The sequence below is a fragment of the Scyliorhinus canicula genome, chromosome 18 (assembly GCF_902713615.1).
Source record: "Scyliorhinus canicula chromosome 18, sScyCan1.1, whole genome shotgun sequence".
Lineage (NCBI taxonomy): Eukaryota > Metazoa > Chordata > Chondrichthyes > Carcharhiniformes > Scyliorhinidae > Scyliorhinus > Scyliorhinus canicula.
Window position 1 is genome coordinate 67,501,967 of NC_052163.1, and position 12,215 is coordinate 67,514,181.

Here is a 12,215-nt window from a genome sequence, read left to right on the forward strand (position 1 = left end):
TGTGTCTCAGTGCGGGGGGGGCTGTGTCTCAGTGCGGGGGGGGGGGCTGTGTCTCAGTGCGGGGGGGGGGGGGGGCTGTGTCTCAGTGCGGGGGGTGGGGGGGTGGATACACTGTCTGTGTGTGTGTGTGTGGGTTAAGCCTCAGTGTCCGGGCTGGCCGGGGGGGCGGGGGTCTCTGTGGATTGGGAGTTCCCGGGCGGTGAGTGTTGGTCTGTGGGCTGCAGTGTTGCAGACCGGGGAGTGGGGATCTTTGCCCCCCGGTTAAACCTCTCAATCTCTCTGTTGTGCGGCTGGAGCCATTTTGCCGGGAGAGGATCTTCGGGCCGAGGCCGACTGCAAGCTGCCGGCTGTTCCACTCCGAGTTTTATATTTCATTAGTCAGTGTTAAATGAAATTAAATAAATGGCTCTAAAATTTGCAACTGGGGCAATCTGGGCAGCCACCACCGCAATAACACTTCTGCATTTAAAAGGACGCTTGTTTCTGGATTAAGACCCAGTTTTGTAAAATGCGACCACGAAGGGACTCGAACCCTCAATCTTCCGATCCGAAGTCGGACGCCTTATCCATTAGGCCACGCGGTCGGTACATTAACTGAAATGGGACAAGACATCCGCACTGGTGAACACAGATTGCTTCATGTCAGTGCAACAACTTTGAACCGCTTTGATTTGCAGCTCAGCCAGATCCTTCTCTGCCTGGCTGCTCAATCAGCCTGCTCCAAACTCCCAGCAACTTCATTATTCTGCTCCATCCCCTTCTTTGCACACGGTGAAAAGTACTACACCTCTATGTAATATTTTCGGGATGGTTAATTATGATAAAGGTGCAATATTAAAGTAATTTATTATTTGAAGCTGGTGTCTCGATTTGGTCAGCGCATTTATTCTGCTTTTTGCAGAGAAGAATAACACAGTGGCTCATGGCACACTCCAGCTTCCCTCCCACTGATTTTTAAAAAATAAACAAATTTAATGAGGAATTTTTTGGCATTGTAAACAGTAGAAGTAAAGAACGTGAAAACAAAAGGACTGTACAATAACCAAAGTACACAGTGCGATTGCCCTAACCCGTCCTACCCAGATCTGCCCAACTGACCCCCTATACTACATTCCCCTAACCCCCGCCCCCTGCTGACGATAAATTCTCCGCAAAGAAGTCGATGAATGGTTGCCACCTCCGGGCGAACCCTAACAACGACCCTGTCAAGGCGAACTTGATTTTCTCCAAGCTCAGGAAACTCACCATGTCTGACAGCCAGGCACCCCTCTGTCCCTTACCTCATTAGAAACCTTGACCAGCAGCGGCCCCAATATCCCAGAGAACTTTTTATAAAATTCTACCAGGTACCCATCTGGCCCCGGGGCCTTACTGATTGCATGGTCTTTAAGCCCTCTAATCTCCTCAACCCTGATCTGGGCGCCCAGCCCTTCTACTAGCTCCCTGCCCACTTTTGGGAATGTCAGGCCATCTAAGAAGCGTCTCATCCCCTCCGGTCCCGCAGGGGGGCTCCGAGCTATAAAGTTTGCAATAAAAATCCTTGAAAACTCTATTCACACCCGCCGCATCCCCTACCAAGTTACCGCCTCCATCCACCACTTTACCTATTGTCCTAACCACCTCCCTCTTTCTGAGCTGCTGAGCCAGCATCCTGCTGGCTTTCTCTCCATGCTCATATATCGCACCCCTCGCCTGTCTGAGCTGCTCCACTGCCTTACCCGTGGACACCACCCCAAACTCCGCCTGCAGCCTCCTCCATTCCCTCCAGAGCTCCGCACTCGGGGTCCCCGCATACCTCCTGTCAATCTGCAGGATCTCCGCTAACAATCGGTCTGTTTCTGCCCTGTCCATCTTGTCCCTGTGAGCCTGGATTGAAATCAGCTCCCCTCTCACCACTGCCTTGAGCGCCTCCCACACCACCGCTGCTGAGACTTCCCCTGTATCATTGACCTGCAGGTAGTTTTGTATACACTTCCTCACCCTCTCGCACACCCCTTCATCAGCCAGCAGTCCCACACCCAGCCTCCACTGCAGGCGCTGGAAGCTCTCTTCACTCACCTGAAGCTCAAACCAATGCGGGGCATGGTCGGAAATGGTGATTGCTGAATACTGAGCATCCACCACCCCTGTCAGTAGATCCCTACTCAGTCTAACAAAATCGATCCAGCAATAGACTCTATGAACGTGCGAGAGGAAGGAGAACTCCTTCTCTGTCGGCCTACCAAACCTCCACGGATAGGCCCTCCCCATCTGCTCCATGAACTCCCTCAGCTCTTCTCCCATTGCTGACAGTCTGCCCGTTCTTGAGCACGACTGGTCCAGGCCTGGATCCATAACTGTATTGAAATCCACTCCCATAACCAGCTTGTGGGAATCCAGGTCAGGTATCTTCCCCAGCACCCTCTTTATGAAATCCGCATCATCCCAATTTGGCACATATATGTTGACCAAGACCACGTTCCTTCCTTCCAGCCTACCACTAACCATAACGTAGCGACCAACCCCATCCAAAACAATATTCCCCACCTCAAGCTGCACCCGCTTGTTCACCAGAATTGCGACTCCCCTGGTCTTCACGTCTAGCCCTGAGTGGAATACCTGACGAACCCAGCTCTTCCTCAGCCTGATCTGGTCCACTACCTTCAGGTGAGTGATGAGACCATCAATTCACAAGACACATGATTGGAAGTGAACAGTGGTTTTAATAGTCTTACAACTGAGCCTGCCTGCGACGAGATGAACTGGCAGATGGGTCTACAAATTGAGCCGGTCCGGCGGCCGAGTCGTCCTTTGGGATCGGCGAAGCACCGGGGCTGCAGCCTCTTCAGGTGGCTGGGTGGTGACGGTCGGTGAGGGTACGATAGTGGATTCGGTCCGAGCTTCATACCCGACTGGTTCGACTGGTGACGGGGAGCGCCAGAAACCCATAGGCGCGGGGGCGCGGAGCACGGGCAGTGAACCTGTAGGTGCGGGGGCGCAGGGCGTGGAGGGTTGTGCGGGGTGTAATGTGAGGGGTACCTCGGCGGTAGTGGTGGTGGGATTGGATCCTGCAGGCGCCAGGCCCCGGAGGGAAACAGTGTCCTGACGGCCGTCAGGGTATTCGATGAAAGCGTATTCGGGGTTCGAGTGGAGTAGGAGCACTCCACTGGTGTGTCCGGACGTGCTTCCGGAGGAGAACCGGGCCCGGTGTCTTCAACCATGCTAGGAGCGAAACCCCCGTGGTAGTGCCCCTAGAAAAAACAATAGCCGTTCGTGAGGGGTCTGGTTGGTGGCTGTGCATAGGAGGGACCTAATAGCATGGAGCCCGTCGGGGAGGACCTCCTGCCAATGGGAGGTCGGGAGATTCCTGGACCGGAGGGTCAGTAGAACGGTCTTCCAAACTGTTGCGTTCTCCCTCTCCACCTGCCCGTTCCCCCTGGGGTTATAGCTGGTAGTCCTGCTCGAGGCAATGCCCTTGTCGAGCAGGTACTGACGCAGCTCGTCGCTCATAAAGGACGACCCCTGTCGTTGTGTACATAGCTGGGGATCCCGAACAGGGTAAAGACACTGTGCGGGGCTCTGATGACTGTGTGGGAGGTCATATCGGGGCAAGGGATAGCAAAGGGGAAGCGGGAGAACCCGTCGATGACGTTCAGGAAGTACACATTCCGATTGGTCGTGGGGAGTGGCCCTTTGAAATCGATAGCGAGGCGTTCAAAGGGCCGGGAGACCATTACCAGGTGGGCCCTGTCTGGTCTATAGAAGTGCGGTTTGCACTCCGCGCAGATCAGGCAATCCCTGGTGGTGGCTTTTACCTCCTCGGTGGAGAAAGGCAGATTTCGGGCTTTGATGTAGTGGGCGAGCCGGGTGACCCCCGGATGGCAGAGGTCATAGTGGATAGCTTTCAGGCGGTCGTCTTGCGCACTGGCGCACGTGCCGCGGGACAGGACATCTGGGGCCTCGTTGAGCATCCCCGGTCGGTACATGATATCGTACTTGTAGATGGAGAGTTCGATCCTCCACCGCAGGATCTTATCATTTTTAATTTTGCCCCTTTGTGAGTTGTCAAACATGAAGGCAGCCGATCTTTGGTCGGTGATGAGGGTGAACCTCCTACCTGCGAGGTAGTGCCTCCAGAGACGTATAGCTTCCACGGTGGCTTGTGCTTCCTTTTCGACCGAGGAGTGTCGAAGTTCCGAAGCGGAGAGGGTACGGGAGAAAAAGGTGACTGGTCTCCCTGCCTGATTTAGGGTGGCTGCGAGAGCGACCTCTGAGGCATCGCTCTCAACCTGGAAAGGGACGGATTCATCCACCGCCCGCATGGCCGCTTTGGCGATGTCCTCCTTGATGCAGGTGAAGGCCTGTGAGCCTCATCTGACAGAGGAAAGAGTGTGGCCTTAAATAGTGGGCGGGCTTTGTCCGCATACTGAGGGACCCACTGGGCATAATACGATAAGAATCCCAGGCACCTTTTGAGGGCCCTGGGACAATGAGGGAGAGGGAGTTGTAAGACTCCGTTGTAATACGGTCCGGGTCGGGGCCCAGGACTCCGTTTTCCATGACATAGCCGACGATGGCTAGCCTGGTCATGCGGAAAACGCATTTCTCCGTGTTATACGTGAGGTTGAGTTTCTGGGCAGTCTGGAGAAATCGATGGAGGTTAGCATCATGGTCCTGCTGGTCATGGCCGCAGATGGTGACGTTGTCCAAGTACGGAAATGTGGCCCGCAGCCCGTACTGGTCCACCATTCAGTCCATTGCTCATTGGAACACCGAGTCCCCATTAGTGACGCCAAAGGGAACCCGGAGGAAACGGAAGGGGCACCATCTGCCTCGAACGCCGTGTAGTGGCGGTCCTCCGGGCGGATTGGGAGCTGGTGGTATGCAGACTTCAGATCCACCGTTGTGAAAATGCGATACTGGGCTATCTGATTCACCATGTCTGCAATCCTGGGGAGGGGGTACGCATCGAGGAGCGTGAACCGATTAATGGTTTGGCTATAGTCCACTACCATCCGGACTTTTTCCCCGGTCTTTGGACCACCACCTGAGCTCTCCAGGGGCTGTTACTGGCCTCTATGATTCCCTCATGTGAGAGCCTCTGAACCTCGGTTCTGATAAATACCCTGTCCTGCAGGCTATACCGCCTGCTGCGAGTGGCTACGGATTTGCAGTCCGGAGTGAGATTAGCAAACAGTGGAGGGGGGTCGATTTTTAGCGTCGCTAGACTGCAGATAGTGTGAGGCTTTTGAGGTTGCACTGGAAGTCGAGTCCCAGTAAGAGTGGGGCGCAGAGTTTGGGGTGCACGTATAGCTGGAAGTTCGAGTAGCTGGCGCCCTGAATCGTTCGGGTCGCGGCGGTGCGCCCTTGGAGGTGAACAGAGTGTGAGCCCGAAGCGAGGGAGATTGTTTGCTGTGCAGGGAAAATAGGGAGTGAATAGCGTCTTACCAGATCTGGGTGTACGAAGCTCTCGGTGCCCCTGGAGTCGAAGAGGCACGGTGTCCTGTACCCGTTGATTTTAACGGTCATCAGCGAGTTGCGGAGGTGCTTCGGACGCGACTGGTCCAACGTGACCGCGCTGAGTTGTGGGTAGTCGGCGGCTCGATCAGCTGTGCTGGAGTGGCCCCGTGATGACTGTCCGCGGAGGTCGTAGTCTTCGAGGAAGATGGCGCCCAAGATGGCAGCCCCCATGAGTCGCACGTGGCCGGGCGCGTGGAGGAGGGTTGCCAAGGTGGCGGCCCCCATGAGTCGCACGTGTCGGGTGGGGGCGGAGTCGGAGTACAGGCCGCAGCATTTCGGGGCCTGCGGGCCTGCGAGTCTGGGAAGCGAGTGCTCTGGGCTGCGGGAGAGTTTGGAGAGGGGGATTTCTTCGGTAGGCAGACCCGGGCATAGTGTCCTTTGCGACCGCAGCTGCTGCAGGTCACGTTGCGGGCCGGGCAGTGTTGCCGTGGGTGTTGGGGCTGCCCACAAAAATGGCACACTGGGGCTGCGTAGTGGGTGGGTGGCCGCGCGGCGCAGGCCTGGGGCAGTCGCTGGTCGGGGACCCAGGATGGGGTCGCTTGGTCCGTGGGGAACGAGGTGAGGCTGCGGAACGGGACCTCCATGGTCATAGCTAACTCTACCGTGTCCTCCAAGTTCTGGGCCCCTTTTTCAAGCAACCGCTGGTGCACATAGTTGGACCTGAGCCCTGCCACATATACATCTCGGACAGCGAGCTCCATATGCTGGGCGGCTGATACAGCTTGACAATTGCAGTCCCGTGCTAGGGCTTTTAAATCGTGCAGAATGTCTTCCAGCGACTCCGCGGGGCGCTGACGGAGGGTCGTGGAAATATGGCGCGCGTAGACCTCGTTGATGGGCCTCACGTACATTCGATCGAGCATGGCCAGGGCCTCCGTATACGAGGAAGTACTGTTAAGTTGAGTAGAGATACGGTGGCTCACCCTTGCCTGCAGTAGGCTGAGTTTCTGCTCCTCCGTAGTTTCTGAAGTGCTTGATTCAGCCAGGTAGGCCTTGAAACATCTGAGCCAGTGTAGAAAGATTTATTTCACCTCTGCAGCCTGCGGGTCGAGTTCTAGTCGGTCAGGTTTGAGGGCTGATTCCATAGTCACTTTCTTCAAGTTTCCTAAGACTATTAAATTGATGAGACCATCAATTCACAAGACACTTGATTGGAAGTGAACAGTGGTTTTAATAGTCTTACAACTGAGCCTGCCTGCGACGAGATGAACTGGCAGCAGGCTCACGACTGCAGATCTTTATACTTCCATGGAAGGAGCCATGGGCGGAGCCAAGGGTGGAGCCCAGTACAAACTCCTCATCTCCCCCTATGGGCAGAGCCGCGTAACGGCTCGTATACAGAGCCCACAAGGACACAATACATATAATGGAACACAGTGTGAATTACTGGGTTTATAATTCACCACAGTGAGTCTCCTGCAACATTATCATGTCCACCTTTAAAGCCCTAAGATGCGCGAACACTTTAGCCCTCTTCACCGGCCCATTTAGCCCTCTAACGTTCCACATGACCAGCCTAGTTGGGGGGCACCATGCACCCCGCCCCACCCCCCCCTTGCTGGTCAGCCATCCCCTTTCCTGGGCCTGCCCCCAGCCCCTGCCCCGTGTCTCTGTAGCCCCACCTCCTGGCAACGCCCATCCCCGACCTCTTCTCTGTTTCAGAGGTTGGGGAGAACGTACAGGGGGAAACGGTTGAATTCAACACCCTGTACGGTGAGTTTGACCAGACAGAAGCCCTGGATTGGGACAGAGTGGGATCCGGAGGCCAGGGAGATCCGCTAGTTGGCGGGATGGACCGCGAGGGAGCAGCGCCTTACCGTGTCCGGATGGATGAAACTGTCCGTGCTCCCGGAGTTGATGAGGCAGGAGGTCGCGTGGCCGTTGATAAGCACAGTCGTAGAAGCGGTGGCTAGGTTGCAAGGACGGGACTGGTCGAGCGTCATGGAGGCGAGTAGCGGGTGATCGACCGAAGAGTCCGACGAGTCCGATGAGTAGCGGCAGCAACCCAGGTCCCGCGGTCCAGTTCCGAGGGGAGGACAAAATGGCGGCGTCTGGAGTACCTACGAGGAAGAAGATGGTGGCGCACATTGTGGGGGCGGGGCAAGGTGGCGGCGACCATGGAACACACAGAGTCAGAGGATGAAGATGGCGGCGCCCATGGCAGGGGCGGTGAAAGATGGCGGCACCCACTAATCGCACGTGGAGTCGGGGAAGGAAGATGCGGCGCCCACAGATCACACGTGGCCCCGGGAGCAGCGGACGGCAGGGCCCATTGCGCGGTCGGCTGAGGCGAGGGGGAGAGTTTGGGCGTGATAGCGGCAACAGCGCGGGCCTGACACACCGCTGCAAAGTGGCCTTTCTTGCCACAGGATTTGCAGGCCGCGGTGCGGCCCGGGCAGCGCTGGCGGGGGTGCTTCTGCTGACCGCAGAAGTAGCAGCGGGGACCCCCAGGGTGCGCGGTGCGGCGAGCAGCGCAGGCATAGTGCGCGGGAGCGGCCCCAGTCGGGGGGGTCGGTTGCGGGGTCCACGAGGGGTAGGATGGGTGGGCTGTGCGGTGGGCGGGTTAGGATTGCGCATTACGGGAAGTGGCCCTCATAGAGAGCGCTAAAGTCTTTGTTGCCGCAAGGTCGAGAGTGGCCCCTTCCAGCAGTCGTTGCCGGATGGGGTCCGATGCAATACCCGTCACAAAGGCATCCTGCATGAGGAGATTCGAATGTTCCATGGCCGAGACGGCCTGGCACTCACAGTCCTGTACTAGAGGGATAAGGGCCCGCCAGAAGTCCTCAATCGACTCACCCGGTTGCTGAACGCGAATGGCTAACAAACAGAGTGTTCGTCGACTGGGCGTAATTCTCTTTGAGAAGTTCCATGGCTCGGGCGTAGTTAGGCGCGTCCTGAATCAGCGGGAACACGCTGGAGCTCAACCTTGAGTATAGGAGTTGTACCTTCTGAGCCTCCGATGGTGTAGGGTCCGCTGAGGTGATTTGGGCCTCGAAAACAGCCGGCCAGTGGTTAAAGTCTTTCCTGGCATGCGGCGACTGCGGATCCAGCTGCAGGCGATCGGGTGTCCATGATGTTGAAAAATCTCACTGTAATAAATTGTGGCACTATCAATTGCACACAAAGACTCAAATCGGTATAAGAGAGGCTTTATTACAGTGAGATGCTATTCCTTCGGTTGCAGCTGTAGAATGGCATCTCAGGGAAACTTATGAATATTTATACTGCTCCCTGTGGGCGGAGCTAGCCAGCAGGGGCTTACCGGAAAACCTGTAATACAGGTACTGTCGTACATCCCCAATGCAATCACACACATATATACAGTGGTAGATCACCACAGCACCTTTATATAGAACTTACAACACAGCCCAACTGGTGCTTCTGCTGGTGTTTACGTTTTATTTCAGCCTCCCCCCACCCTACTTCCGCTCACCAGAGCAGCATATCCTCTTATTCCTTTCTTCCTCATGTGCTGTCGAGCTTTCCCTTAAATACATGCATGCTATTTGCCCCAACTGCTCTGTGTGTGGTAGCAAGTTCCACATTCTCACCAATCAGAGTGAAGAGGTTGGTTATGAATTCCCTATTTCTCATGAATTTCCCCATTGTGTGAAGGAGTGAGATGGAATACTCGCCTCTTGCCTGAAATTTTTTTTTGAAAATCTTTTTATTGGCTTTTCTCGTATTTACAAACAGTTACTGTGTATTCATAGAATTTACAGTACAGAAGGAGGCCATTCGGCCCATCGAGTCTGCACCGGCTCTTGGAAAGAGCACCTTACCCAGGCCCACATCTCCACCCTATCCCCATAACTCAGTAACCCCACCCAACACTAAGGGCAATTTTGGACACTGAGGGCAATTTAGCATGGCCAATCCACCTAACCTGCACATCTTTGGACTGTGGGAGGAAACCAGAGCACCCGGAGGAAACCCACCTTCCTTCTCCCCCGCTCATCGGATTGCGCAGTACTTTGGTTCCCCATCTATCTTTTTTTCCCCACTTAGCTTACTCCTCGTTGCTGGCCTCGAACAGGTTTTGGAACAGGCCGACAAACTGCCCCCAAGTATCCAGGAAGCCTTCCTCTGACCCTCGGATGGTGAACTTAATCTTCTCCAGGTGGAGAAATTCCGAGAGGTCAGCGAGCCAGTCTGCAGCCATGGGTGGTGCTGCCGATCGCCAGCCGAGCAGGATTCTCTGGCGTGTGATTAGGGAAGCAAAAGCAAGGGCATTGGCCCCCTTCCCCATGTGTAACTCTGGCTGCTCCGATACCCCGAAGATTGCCACTATTGGGCACCCTCACCCCCACAACCTTGGACATTGCCTCGGAGAAGGCTGCCCAGAACCCAGCAAGCTTGGGGCAAGCCCAAAACATGTGGGTGTGGTTGGCCGGGCCCCTCTGACACCGCTCATATTTGTCCTCCACCTCCGGGAAGAACCTGCTCATTCGGGTTCTGGTCAGGTGCGTTCTGTGCACCACTTTGAGCTGCATTAGGCTTAGCCTTGCACAGGAGGAGGTGTAGTTCGCCCTGCTCAGTGCTGCGCTCTAGAGTCCCCATCCCACCACTGTTCCCAGTTCGTCTTCCCATTTCTGTCTGGTCTCGTCCAGTGGTGTTCGAACTCTGTCCAGTAGTTGTCCATATATTTTCCCACATACCACACCACCACCCCCCCCCCCCCCCCCCCCCCCTGCCCTTCCCGCTGATGTGCCTATCAGGTCCTCTAGTAGTGGTCCTCACTCTTTCAGACAAACCCCCTTTGACTTTCCCTCTTTGCAGTGTCAGTTTGGGAATTCTCAGGTTCTTGCCCCCCCCCCCCCCCCCCCCCCTCCCCCCCCCCCCACCCCCCACCCCACACACACACACAAACGCATGATTAGCCTGTCTACATTTTAGAAAAAGGCCTTGGGGATGAAGATCGGGATGGATCTAAACAGGAAGAGGAACCTTGGCAGTACGTTCATCTCGATCGCCTGCACTGTCCCCGCCAGGGAGAGTGGGAGTGAGCCCCACCATTGAAGGTCTTTTCTTACATCCTCCATCAGGCTGGTCAGGTTCCACTTGTGGATCTGTGTTCAGTCTCTGGCTATTTGGATCCCCAGGTAACGGAATCTGTTCTGGCCCATTTAAAGCGGGAGCCCCTTCAGCTCTGTCCCTCCCCCTTTTGGGTTCACTGGGAATGTCTCGCTTTTGCCCAGGTTACGTTTGTAGCCCGAGAAGGTTCCAAACTCTTTCAGTATTTGCAGTATTGCCTTCAGTCCTCCTGTGGCTTTGAGACATAGAGGAGCAGGTCATCGGCATAGAGTGAGACTCTGTCTCCTCTCCGGATTGCCACTTGCCTGAATGAGTGCAGCTCCAACAACACTGAAAAAGCCCAACACCATCCAGGCCATAGCAGCCTCTTGATTGATTCTGGAAAGGGGATACATAGGCTGACAAAGCAAAAGGATACGGCAGCATTGCAAGATGCTGAACAAACATAAAAAACAGCAGCAAATAGGGTCAAAAATGATTTAAAAAAGCAAAATTAACGGCTCTTCACTTAAATGTATGTAGCATTCGGCACAAAATAAATGAATTAACAGCACAAATTGAGGTTAATGGGTATGATCTTACAGCCATTACAGAGACTTGGTTACAAGGACATCAAAACTGAGAACTAAATATTCAGGGGTATGTGATTTCGTCAGGATAGGCATGAAGTAAAGGGTGGTGGGGCAGCTTTGTTAGTACGAGATGGAATAAGTACAAAAGCAAGGAATGATCTTGGATCAGAAGATTCAGAATCCGTAAGGTAAGAAATAACAAGAGAAAGAAGACACTGATGCGAGTAGTCTATAGGCCTCACAACAATAGCTGTAGAATTCATAGAATCCCTCCAGTGGGGAAGGAGGCGATTCAGCCCATCGAATCTGCACTGATCCTCTGATAGAACACCCTACCTGGGCCCACTATGCCACCCTATCCCCATAACCGCATCTAACCTGCACATCTTTTGACACCAAGGGACAATTTAGCATGGCCATTGCAAATGGGGTGAATGTATTACTGTTACCATTCACCATTGTATTACATTACATTGTATTGCATCATGTTGATACCCTTGTGGGCTCCGTCTGTGGTTCTGCCCCCTCGGGGGAGGTATATAGATCTGCTGCCTTTAGGTGGCACTCGGTACAGAGCTGTCGCAGACAGGCACAGTTCTAGCTGATTAAAACCACTGTTCACTTCAGCTCTTCGTCTCGTGTGAATTGATGGTCGCATTAATTAGCTACAATATCGCTATGGAAGCAGCCCTCAAGCCTGACAAACTGGAACTCGACCCACAGGCAACTGAAGCCAAAATAATCTTTTGGCACTGGCTCTGCTGTTTTGAGGCCTACCTCACCGCCTCCTCCTCGCCCGCCGTCACCGAAGAACAGAAACTGAGTCTCCTCCACGCCCGGGTGAGCCACAGAATCTCCGGGCAGATCGAGGAAGCGACCACATATGCAGATACGGTCGTGATCCTGAAAAGGCAGTACGTGAGGCCAGTAAACAAAGTGTTTGCGCGGCATCTCCTCACCACTCGTTGTCAATGCCCCGGGGAATCGCTGGAGGAATATCTATGCGACCTGAGGGTACTGACTCGAAACTACAATTACAAGGACGTCACAGCCTCGCAGCATATGGAACTCGCCCTCCGGGACACCAACTATGTCGGACAGCGCCTGCTC

At 54.6% G+C, this 12,215-nt stretch overlaps 1 non-coding gene across 1 annotated transcript; it reads right to left on the reverse strand.

Annotated features, from left to right (window-relative positions):
• Positions 1-511: 511 nt before the first annotated feature.
• trnar-ucg lies at positions 512-584 on the reverse strand. The gene has a single exon. It is a non-coding gene; the product is annotated as a tRNA-Arg (tRNA).
• Between the last annotated feature and the right edge of the window lie 11,631 nt (positions 585-12,215).